This window comes from Trichosurus vulpecula, chromosome 4, assembly GCF_011100635.1.
Source record: "Trichosurus vulpecula isolate mTriVul1 chromosome 4, mTriVul1.pri, whole genome shotgun sequence".
Classification (NCBI taxonomy): domain Eukaryota; kingdom Metazoa; phylum Chordata; class Mammalia; order Diprotodontia; family Phalangeridae; genus Trichosurus; species Trichosurus vulpecula.
The window spans coordinates 346,425,911-346,439,493 of NC_050576.1; positions in this window are offsets into that span (position 1 = coordinate 346,425,911).

Consider the following 13,583-nt stretch of genomic DNA (forward strand, 5'->3'; position numbering starts at 1 on the left):
TTAAATTTTATTATCAGTCATTAGCAAGTTAGATTGTATAACAAATTTAATAAATCCTATACATAACTGAAACTGTTCTGGGTAGCAAAAAACCTCATTAACAAGTACAGAAAATGTGAAATAATGAACATTCATTACCGACCACAATAAAATAAAATTATAATCAATAATTTTTATTTAAGGAAAAGATCTAAAATAAATTGAATAAATAACTGATTCTTTAATAAATTCTTATATTAAATAGAAAATAAAAAAGCAAAGATTTTCAAATATTGCTCAAACAGATTTATAGGGGAAAATATCCCTAAATAATTTCATCAACAAAAGAAAATCAAATTGATTAATTGATCATGCAACTAAATTTCAAAAACTAGAAAAAAAACAAATTGAAAATTTGTAAGAAAGTAAGGGAAAAGGGGATGGGAGGAATGGGGTGACAGAAGGGAGGGCTGACTGGGGAATGGGACAATCAAAATATATGCCATCTTGGAGTGGGTGGGAGGTTAGAAATGGGGAGAAAATTTGTAATTCAAACTCCTGTGGAAATAATTGATGAAAACTAAAAATATTAAATAAACAAAAAGAATGTAATTCTGAAAGTACATAAAGTGATAAAGATGAAAGCTGTTAAAAATAGAAGCAATGAGAATAGGGGAAAACATCTAAAACTCTATGGGCTGAACTGTACAACTCCACTGCCTCCTCATTCCCTTTTATGTATGTTTCAACATATTTTTATGGAAAAAAATTCCAAAATAAGAAAATGCATTAAAGTAGAGGGAAAGAAGAAGATAGAGGAGTGGGAGTATTCCCAGGTTTGAATTGCTAGATTTAACAGACTCTCTTCATTGATGATGAAACCAAGATGTATATTCAAACACCAGAAAGCCAAATCCATCATGGTAACAAAGAAATTTATACACATTATTAATGCAGGGGACACTGCCACCCCAAGCCTTCCCTCTGTCAGGTCTCCCCACAAACTCCCTTAAACAAAATCACTTCTTTTCTCCCCCAGGCTAGCTGCTCTGCTATCTCTGCCTGTTCTCTCTCTCAAGCTTCAACTCACTCCAACTTCTCGCTGTACCTCTTCCTGCTCCACTCTTTCAGCAAGCTCCTCTCACCACAGGCTTCATATGATTCTGTAATGTTAAGCAGGGTGGGACTTTTTTTTTACTGTTTTCTCTTTTGGAATGCTAAGGCAATCAAGTACCTTTGTGGAGTCTTGCCTTTCAAATGTAATGGCAAGCAAAGTGGGACTTTTCCCTGTTTTTTTGTTTGTTTGTTTGTTTGTTTCAATACCTCTCAGCTCTCAGGTAATCAAGTGTCTTTGCTGAATTTTGCCTTTGTTTCAGTTGGGAGTCTTTCATTGAATCAAGAGTCTGATGACCTGCTTAAGAAACAAGAAAGCCTCAGGCAACATGCCCCACCCCCTTATGCTAAGTAGGTAATAAACCCCAGGACCCTTGAGTAGGGTAGATATTATCTGAGGTTGGCATTTTGTTTGGGGGTTCTCACTAACCTGAAGAGGGTCCTGTGATTTGAACAGATGACACTCTGGATAGCTGCCATGGAGCCCCACAACTTTGAAAAACCCAGATGTTGTTGCTTCTTTCTGGTAAATATGCATGTATTACTATGGATAGACCGGTTTGTGCTATTTGTTCTGTTTATATAATTTCTTTTTGTATTTTCTCTGAAGTTCAGCATGCTGACTTTTTCCCCTGAACTAAATGAATGATGTATGTAGGTTTAATTAAAGTGAGATTGTAAACCCCTTAAATTTGCTTTCCTTAGAAAAACAGATAAAAGAATCTGTGATAGCAGCCCTCCTGTGTGCTATTGTTATTGGTCTTACACTTCCATAGCAGCTATAAGCAACATTGTTGCTACAGACTCACACTTATGTGACTCAGGCTTCCATGTGACTAGAGCAGGTCGCACAGGCCTATTAACGGATGGCAAAGATCTCCCCATTACCATTAACATAATTAGCAGTGATGCAGATATTGTTTAGTACTAGGAGGTAAAAATGATACTTTTGGACCTTAAATTCTGTTACAAATGCAAAGATATTAAAGAAGGTACAAATATGTATAAAAATAAACCAAAGAATAAAAATTTATATTTGAAAGGGAAAAGGATTAGTAGAAAAATGTAAATTTCTTTATAGAAAAAAGACAAATAAAAATTATCAAATAAAATAAATTCAGTTAGAAGAGGCAAAAAAAAGATTTTTAGTTATCTACATAACTGAGAGAAAAAATAAAAAGGGAAAGCAGAAATTTTAGATAAATAAAAGGAAGAAAGGAAAGAAATAGAAGTTAAGTGAAATTACAAAGGGGTACCACATAAAAAAGTGAGGGTATGAATGTTTAAGGAAGGGACCTTGTAGGAATAAGGTTTAATTAATGTGGATTAAGTAAAATTATTTGTAGGAACAAGGTAGTATTTAAAGAAGTAAAAAACTAATTAACAGAAATAAATATTAGAAATAGGAAAGGAGAAAAATATGAATGTAACACATAACATTAAATGTGATGGATAAACAATTCAATAAAATCAGTGATAGACTGGATAAGAAAAATTAATTCCCATAGTCTGTTACTTATAATCAACACACGTAAAAACCATAGACATAAATAAATAAAAGGGAGCTTATGGAACAAAATTTACCATACATAAAATGAGTACAAATAAAGCAGGAGTTACAATAATTCTACACAAAAAAGTAAAAAAAAATGGAAATGCACAGCATAAAAAGATATGTCAGGAAACTACATTAAGCTAAAACATAACTGAAGCAACATAGCAGTATTAAGATATTGTTGCTCCAAATGCTATCGTACCTAATTCATAATGGGAAAATTAACTAGTATTCAAGAAGATATAGTTAGAAATAAAGTATGCAGACAAATATAATCTTCCACACTCAGATCCGAATATGTGTAATTAGATATCATATCATATATCTATATTTATACATGTCCACGTGCATATGTATGTATGCATATGTTTATATGCATATGTGTATATATGTGTGTGTACATATGTGTATGTGTGTATATGTGTGTGTGCATACACACAAATTAGAAAATTGCTGGAGAAACTAGAGATAAAAACTTCTGGCATCTTTTAAGAGGCATTATAAAATTATATACATATTTCTCACAACTCCATGGGACATTTACAAAAACTACCTATATATTAAGGCATAGATTTCTTGCAAATTACAATAAGAAAGCAGAAATTATGCATTCTTTTCTCTACATAACAGAATAAAAATAGTAATCAGTCTAAGGAGTACAAGACAAAAGACACAGGCCCAAACAGAGACTTAACAATGAAATCATAAATAATGTGAGTCAAAGAACAAAGCATAGAAACTCTAAGTCTGAAAGAAAATGATAACAATGAAAACATATAAAAATTCTTAAGATTTGGCCACATCAGTTCTCAGAGGGGGAAAAAGTCTTTATAACTATATATTAACAACATAAGAATATCAATGAGGAGTATATATATATAATATATATATATATATTATATATATAATATATATATAATATATATTACATATATAATGTATATATATAAAATTAGAATGTCTACATAATTAGGTGATGTTCTATAAAATCACATGGTTGTGATCTATATACAATGAAATTTAACAAATGGTATCTAATCCATATCATCAAACACTCCTTAGCCATCCAAATTCTTATTCCCTAACTGGGGATTGTGTGAAGGGAGTGCTAAAGCTCTAACAAAAAAAAAAAAAAAAAACTATGAGAGATGCTGAATGGTCCCTTCCTAGGATACTCAGGGGACAAAGGTTAAAACAGCTAAGGAACTTGCAAGGAGAGGTAAGAGATCATTTCCCACTGTACCACAGACCCAAGACTCATATGCAATAGGTATAAGAAGAAAGCATTCCTGTTTGGCATGACTAACTGTAGTGGCAAAAATGGCTTAGCATGTAGAGAATTTTGGAATCCAGATCAGTTTTGGGACCACACTGGGAGGCCATGGATTCCTGGTAAATGCACAGTTTTGTCTTCATTTACTGGGACCTGCGATGAAGGCAGCAGATTCTACAGTAAATGGACAAACTAGAATGAGGAGACTCTAACTGACGTTGAATGAGGTCTGAGACACATGATAGGAGTAAAGAGGGAAGGAATTTAATTAAAAAAAATGAGTGATTCTCTCTTGCTTCAAGCATAAAATTAAAGTTCTTTAGCCTGACATTTAAATCCCTCTACAAACTAGCATGGACCTACTTTTCAGGTATTATCTCACATTTCCTCTCTTTGTATACTCAGAATTAGAATCAAATTGTACTGCAATCTGTTTATCAGAAAATGGAATTTTATCTCTTATTGTCTCATGTATGATTTTGAATTTATCCACTTCATTCCTCTTAAAATATACCAATTCCCCTGAGGTCCAATTGATGTGTTCTCCCCTACATAAAGACTTTCTTGAGCTCAGTGTCCATTCTCCCACCTTAAAAACACATACCACCAGAATTATTAGTGCTTTCTGTTTCCAAATTTTCTTCATTTATTTGTACATGTATAGATTTTATTCATCAATGGAATGTAAGGTTCTTGAGGACTTGTAGATAATTTTTGTATTTATATCCCTAGTCCTGAGCACAGTAACTTCCTTATACAATGTGCTTAATAAATACACATCAAATTTAATAAATATAGATTGAATTCATGGTGCCATGAATTGGGGAAGGCGGAGAGAAGAATGCTAAAATGACTCTCTATGGGGAAAGATGTAAATTGATTTTTCTATCCATTTTAGGCTTTGATACATCAATTTTATGTGCTAATGTTTATTGTTAACCTTATACTTATAGGAGTGCCAGGAATGAGCCAGGTTCAGAAGTTCTCCAAGTTTACCTGGGGCAAAGCCTGAAAAGGTAAAGAAATTGTCGTTGAATTGTCGTTGAGGTACCCTTTGGATTAATCCTGTCTATGTGAGCTGATAGATGGCATGATGATTTTTAGGTTTCATAGAGCAAATGTTAAACTATAGCAAGTCTCCAAAGGTTTAGTGAAGTCTTAGGTTTTTAAAGCTTAAAGTAATAAGAATTTAAGCTTTAGTAACCCAAAACTGTGTACTAAAACTTTTGGGACACTGTGTACTTTAACTGGTGTTGATAGATATAGCCTAAACTCTGTTAGTTTAATTAGTGAGATTTTTTTCATATGAAATTAATTACAATATTAAATTATGAAAGAAACTTTTGTCATGGTTATATGGAATAAAAGATTAGGAAAATAAATGTACAGATAAGCCTAATCAATATTTTAAATATTTCCAGTATTATACCTGGAATTAAAGAAATAGCAGAACATCAAGTAAGAAAAGTTGAAAAAACTGACATGAAAAATTGTAATGCTTGAAAATGAAGAATTTTCTAAGGAGTCAATATAGAATCTGTGGTACATGGGAGATCACAATGAAGGAGAATTGTCATCTCCAAGTTTAATGATGAAATTTGACCCAGACTATGCATATTATAATAACTATGTAATTAAAATTCTGTCAGCATGACATTTTGGACAGTATAATAATAGAAACAGAAAAACTTTAAGACTTATCCAAATATTTTGCAAAAAATGGTCATTATGTTACCTAGAAAACTATCAATTTGTGATGCCAATCAGTGACTAAAGATCTTTCCCATCCATTCAATAGGCCTCAGGTGGGGCTAGTTGAGGGAGGCTTGATTAGAGGCAGACTTACACCATTTACTCACTAACTGCTAAGCCCCAAACCTATAACCTTTCACTGAACGGGACGTGAGGCTACACACACACACACACACACACACACACACACACACACACGCACCCAGAAGGTAGCCATTAAGGTCAGAATTCATCCCAAGAAGAAGTAGGAACTCCGAGATGACAGAGCTGATTATCTGCGCACTAGAGAGCTACAGAATTCAAGACAGCTGCAGAGAGAGTGCAGAGTGGAGAGTGGAAACCAGAGGGCTGTGGAGACCAGAGAACTGAGTGGGGAGAGAAGCAGGGAAGCAGACAGTTAGGATGAGTGAGTCTTTACAGCAAGGCCCTGGCAGAAGGGAAAGTTACAGGATGGCTTGGTTCTTTGCTATAATACTGTGTTATAATTTCCTTGTTGTTACATCTAGGTGAACTTACTGGCTTTGGGATACAACTGTTCCTATGTTGGGTTGGAGTTATTGGTTTTGGGATTTAATTCTCTGGTATCTAAATAAATGTTGTACTTCCCCTGACTTCTACCTAGAGAATCTCTTATACTTTTTGATTCTGAACTATACAGGCATAGTCATGGTCACCATTGATATTATGAATCTTGCCTTACTGATACACAATTCTACAACCATATATAAATATGGACACCTGGAAGTTACAATAGACACAGACTACTCTTGTATGTTCTTCTTTCATTCCATTCCATTTATTTTCCTTATTTACACATTCATTCATTACTCATTGATTCATTAATCCATTTGTTTACACTTTATTTCTTAGACCTTAGATTAATAAGTCATATGACATTATAAAAATATTACCATAATGCTTAAAATTGTAAGGTGTCTGATGCCACTAACACAGATTCCATTCTCATGAAGCAAAAACAGGTGAGGTTTCAGCACAAGGTTGGTGGGTATAACACCACATGCCACATCTTAAAAGGACTCCAATAAGTTTATCAACTTGATCCAATAAATTATGTACAAACCCTTATACCAAGCTCTTTGCTTTCCTATTTGCACCTTGCATCATGTGTCTCTTGAATTCTTTAAGTCTTCTTTCGGACTCTGAAGCTGAAAGAGCAACATAAAGCAGGACAGAGTACTGTGCCATAAGAAAACTCAGGGAACAAAGGAAATAGGGTAGAGCTCATAAGTGTGCCTGTGTGGTACTCTACCTAGCCTAAAGTAAATAGCCCAGGATCCAGCTGGGGCCAATTCTGTCTTCTGAAAAATCACTTGGGTCAGAGACAGACACAGGTAGAAGCCTTGAATTTTCCATTATAGTAGGAGGCTGAGATAATATCTCAACCTCCAGAGGGAGGGAATCAGAAAGTGAATAACAAAGGGAAATGTGTATGGGGAGGGGAACAAAATTACCAAAGGTAGCAGGAAAAAGAAAACTCAATTAAAGACCTTGAGCATAAGGAAATAAATCAACATGAAGGTTGTTAATAACAAAAGGGAATATGATCTCTAGATAAGGTTAAAGATTTCAGGCATCTATGAATAAATATTTAAAGACAAAGGAAAATAACTCAACATTTGATCAGGCAAAATGCCCTGTGAATTCCCAAAAGGGAATGGAACATGACAGTATTCAATGAATGATTTAAAATGGAAGAGAACTGAAGAGTTACCTAGTTAAAACATCTTTTGCTGATAAGGAAACTGAGGATCAGAGAGGTTAAGTGAAATGGCTTGTTGCCCAGGCTAATACAGCTACTAAATATTAGTGTCATGTTTTCTATCCAAGCTTTCCATACTTCAAATCTAGTACTCCATCCACGATGACATGCTACTTCTGAATTATCTAATTTTTATCTTCTTTCTCATAACTTCCTTATTAAAACAGAGCATAGAGTTTTAGAGGCTCATTATCCAGAGGAACTTAAACCCTTTGTTGGAGATTTATTTTGTTTCTTATTTGATTGGAAGCCACCTTTGGGTTTAAATTGATTTCCTTAACATCCCATCTCTCATATTTTTCTATAAGTTCTGTTCTTCAGGAAAAAAAGGAGAGGATTAAAGTAGTAAAGTGTTTGCTTTTACTTTTGCCTTAAAAAAAAACAAACTAGTGCAAAGTGAGGTGTTAGTAGTTGCACTGTACAGAATGCTTGAGCTAAGGTTTTAGTCTTGGTGTTAAACGTGATATCATTATTCATCATTTTCCCTATTTGAATATTTCCTTCTTTAAATCCTTTCTATTTGATAAAAACTGTTGAGAAAACTGGAAAACAGTATGGCAAAGCAAGATAAGGTCAAAATGGATACATGATTTAAATGTAAAGACTGATACCATAAGCAAATTAGGAGAGCAAGGAATACTTTACCTGCCAGATCTGTGGGAAAAGGAAGAATTTATGACCAAATAATTGATAGAGAACATTAGGAAATACAAAATGAATGATTGATTACATTAAATTAAAAAGATTTTACAAAAACAAGCAGCCAAAATTAGAAGGAATGTGGAAATCTTGGAAATAATTTTTATAGTCAGCTTTCCTGATAAAGGCCTCATTTCTCAAATATATAGAGAATTGAGTCAAATTTATGAGAACACAAGTCATTCTCCAATTGGTAAATGGTCAAACAATATGAAGGGTCCGTTTTCAGATGAGAAAATCAAAGCTATGATCATTTCAAAAAATGCTCTAAATCACTATTGATTAGAAAAATAGAAATTAAAACAACTCTGAGGTACCACATCATACCTATCAGATTGGCTAATATGACAAAACAGTTGGAGAGGCTGTGTGAAAATTGAGATGGTAATGCATTGTTTGTGGAGTTGTAAACAGATCCAACCATTCTGGAGAGCAATTTGGAACTATCCCCAAAGGGCAATCAAACTATACTTACCCTTAGATTCAGCCACACCACTTCCAGGTCTGTATCCCAAAGAGATTATAAAAAGGGAAAAGGACCCACATGTACAAAAATATTTATAAAAGCTCTTTTTTGTGGTAGAAAAATATTGGAAATTGAAAGGGTGCCAATCGATTGGGGAATGGCTAAGCAAGTTGTGGTATATGAATGTAATGGAATACTGTTATTCCATAAGAATTGGTGAGGAGGTAGATTTCAGAAAAAAAAATTAGAAAGACTTACATGAACTGATGCTGAGCAAACTGAGCAGAACAAGTAAAATATTGTACACAGTAACAACAACATTATATGATGATCGATGGTGATAGATTTAGCTCTTCTCAGCAAGACAGTGATAAAAGACTATTCTGAAGCACTCATGATGAAACATGTTATTGAACCTTCAGAAAGAGAATTGATAGAGTCTCGATGTAAATGGAAGCATACTATTTTCATTTGGGGGGGGTTCTGTGTGTATTTTTCCTTTTGTTCTGTTTCTTCCTTTACAAGATGACTAATGTGGAAATATATTTAACATGATTACATATGTAGAACCTATATCAGATTGCTTCCCATTTTAGGGAAGCGAGAGTGGATGCAGAAGGGGAGGAGTGGGAGAGAGGAGAAAAAATTAGAACTCAAAATTTTATGAAAATGAATGTTGAAAATTTTTTACATGTAATTGGAAAAATTAAAACACTATTTACACAAACCATTTCTACATTAATTTTGATGCTTTTCAATGGGAAGTCCATAAAGGAGCATGAATTATCATTTTATTATCATACAAGATATTATATATTTTTGGGTAACCTACCATAGGTAGGTGCACTTGATTCAGGGAGAAGTGAGTTCAAATTCCACTTCTGACTCACAATAGCTCTTTGACCCTGGATATGTTGCTATATGTCTTTGAACAGAAATCTGTAGTCCTATGATCCTATAATGATGACCTTGTATTTATCAACATTAATTGTCTCCTTTCCCAAATGATACCACTTTTGTGACCATATTTTAAAAAGCTGGATTATGATTCTAATTCTTTATAACTTTCAATTCATTCATGTATAGCCTCTCAACTCACACCCTTTACTTGGTTAACTTATCAGAATTTTAACATCTCATAATATAGCAATGAAACTTGAAATACACACACATATATGCATATTATGTGTGTGTGTGTGTGTGTGTGTGTGTGTGAGAGAGAGAGAGAGAGAGAGAGAGAGAGAGAGAGAGAGAGAGAGAGAGAGATTATAGAACTTAACACCAAAAGGAACATTAAGAGCATATCTGGTTTGACCTTCTGCCTGATCAAACAAGTTATTATGATCTTGAGTTTAGGAATGTGGGATTTTAGGTGTCTTCATTTTCATTGTTCTCATCTATAATCATTGTGAACTCCATAGGTACAATTATTTGGTGAGATGTGTATTGTTTGCCATCAAAGTAGAAGACATTTTTCCTAATTTTTTATTCAGTACTACTCTGGACCATAAACTGCCAAACATTGTCTCTGCTTGCAAGTTATCCAGAAACCAATGACTTGGAACTTTTAGGAAATATAATCACTAAGTATGGCAAACATTTGATAGGAATGTTTACATTTGTATATAACTTAAATTTTATTTTGAAAACATTTTGCTTTTCTTCTTTTAATTTTCATAAAAATCATAAAAGTTAACCCAGGTGATATATTCTTATTGCCATTTTATCAGTGAGAAAACAGAGCAAGGGAAAAACCTGTCATATCTTCAATCTTATCCAATTGATTACTGGCACAGAATCTCAGATTTGCAAGGACTTCAGAGGCATCTAGTCCTACCTATACCTTAATATACAACCCAACATATGGTTATCCACTCTGTTTGAAGGATGATTTATTCAGTGAGGTAAATACCACTACCATATTATTCCAATTATGAATAGTTCTAATTATTAGAAATATTTTTCATTACAGTAAATCCAAACTTACCTCATTTCAGATTCCATCTATTGCTCCTAATTTGACCCTCTGAGACCAAGTCAAATAATCCTGAATTTGATTCCATCCTAGAACCCTTCAAACACTTAGCAACAACAAACATGTTCTCCCTAAATCTTTTTTTTCCGAGCTCAACATCCCCAAGCCTCTTCCATTTATCTTGTATAATACACATCCTTCCTGCCATCCTTTATATAAACATCAGTTTATTAATGTTCTTCCTATAATCTATTGCCTAGATAGACTGAACAAAATGCTTCAGAAGTGTTCTGGCCAGAGCACGTTTGAGTACAGTGGGGAAAAAATACTCAAATATTGAATGTGACACCTCTATTAACTGTATTGCTTCCTTGGCTGGCACATAAGATTTTTAGATTAATTGTGCATTCTATTGAAACTCCAAGATTTTTTATTCAATTTGCAGTCAACTCACCACTCTCCCATTTTCAATTCTAAGAGTCTCAGTTTAGTGTTCCTGTCATTAGGGCAACTTGTTTTTGGATTTTTATTATTGTTGATAGTGGTGATTAACCAGACTAAGCAATCCATCTAGTGTGATCCACTCATCTCATATTCAAGTCCATGCACATATAGGTAATTTTTTTTGGCATCAAGAACACTTCCACTTACACACTTGTCAAGTTCTCTCTGAAAATGAAGTTGAAATAAGATTGCAAAAGGAGACTGAGCAAATGGAGGTGAAGTTGAAGGGAAAAGACAAGGGGACTAGAATCCCTTCCTGCTTTAGAAGTAGCTGACTTATGGATACAAGAAGCATACATGTTCTGGTAAATAATTACCGACTGGCAATCTGAAACAAATGCCTGCACAATACATTTTTAAGTTTAATCTGCATTATCCTCATTTTCTGCATCACTTTCTTAAATCTAAATAATAAAAAAATAATAAATGATGGCTTGATTTGTAGCATTTGTTGATGATCACACTGAAAAGTTAACAATCAGCTTTCAAGAGCTGGTTTGATTTGGCTCCAGCCCAGCTCTGGAAAGGTCATATAGGTGAGGGTCCTGTAACACCCACTTAAAATTTTACCCATTCTGCTCTTTTTCAATTCTTTTTTGTAGCAGAGTAAAATGTAGTCAACAGAAGCAATCTCAGGATCAGTTTTTAAGCCTAATTTTTATGAAACATCTATCTAGAGTATGTATTACTGTTTATAATTGTGATTTCATGAAATGCCAGATGAATTGACTGCTTTAAAAATAATTCTACTCTTCAGACAGCTGGTGAAGAGGTGGGAGAAATTTTGCTCACATTGCCTTTGGCAACTTAGTTTTAATATGAAATTGTATGTGAGACCGTGTCATTCTGTCTGCTCCTAGAATTTCTCTCTCTCTCTCTCTCTCTCTCTCAGGAAAAAAATCTAATTTTCAAGAGACAAAAGTGACAATTTAATTTAATCTATGTAGTTTCTTTTTACTTCTGGACAGAATGATCTGTAACATAAAATATTCTTGCCTATTTCACTCATTTCTTCTACTTTCTTAATCAATTCCACCACTTTCTTACTCAATGCCCTTGTTCTAGTCAAGATAGACTCTTCCTTCTATGCACATCACCCTGAGTACATTCTGACCATACTAAAGTATATACAAAGAAAACCTTCACAGTTTTTGAAATACATTATTCATTTCCCTGATGTTATCCTACTCTTTCTTAATTACATACATTTATATTGCCTCTCTTCTATTCCTAGAACACACTCCTCCATCTCCACCTCCTCAAACCTTTAAGTATCCAGCTCAGAAGCTGTATCCATCTTTCATGAATTGCAGCCTCACCCCTAAATAAAGTGAAATCTTGGTTTTCAACTTTTTAATTTTTTTATGGATCTCTCCTTGTATGCTTTTCCTTAAAGTGGTCTATGTTGTCATCCATCCGATGAATAACCATTTATCAAGTGTTTGCCGTGTGCCAGGGACTGCGATATATTCTAGGGTTAAATGAAAGGGGAAAATGCTCATTGTATAAAAAATTTCAAGGTTGAAATCCATCTTCTAACTTGCTATCCAACTCTTTACCTGAAGCCTTCCTGGCTGAAGATGCCTATACCTTGAAGGCCACTTTCCTGATTAACTGATAGCTTAAACAAACAGATCACAAGGAGCCTAAAGATGCTCATTTCACTCACAATCTACTTCTTTTCTGGGCTTCTCCTCTATCTCCTTTACGGTAATCTTTCCACAACATAAACCATTTTTACCCTGCTTCTCCACCCATATTTTCCAGATAGACTTTGTGGTGCATTTCCTACAATGTTAGTTTTTTTGAGAGCATTTATTTTTATGTCTATTTCAAAGAGCTCACATTGTAAAGTGAGTCAACTTGTAAATAAGTAGGAAGTACACAATAAATGGTAGGTCATATCAGAGGGAAGGCATAGAGCGGAAGAGTGGAGAAAGAGCTCCTGCAAGGGATTCTTGAAGGAAGCAAGGGAAGCTAAGAGACAGGGATAAGGAGGGAGACCATTTCTACCATGGAGGAGGGGGAGCTAGTGCAAAGGAACAGTGTCAGGAGAGGGAGTTTCACAGGTATTCCACTGTAACTAGAACTTAACATGGGTTTGAGGAAGTAAAATGCAGAAAAATTAGGATGGCAGGAAAGGGACAAGGTGTAAAGGGTCTTCAGTTCCAAATAGAGGATTTTTATATTTGTTCCTTTGGTTAACAGGTAGCCTTCTAAGTTTATTGAGTAGGGAAGTAATCTAGTCACATTTGAACAACAGGAAAATCACTCTGGTGGGGCAGAGACAAGATGATGCTGTGAAAGGAAGGAACGACCTGAGCTATCTCACAAATTCTGTTAGATACATCTAAAAATGTGAATCTAAGCAGATTTGAGAGAGTTAGAAGCCACTGGTAGACTGAGAGGGGTAGGAGCACCAGACACATGGAACCAGACCAAACCAACCTGGAACAGCAGAGGAATCCAGCCAACTCACAGGTCAGG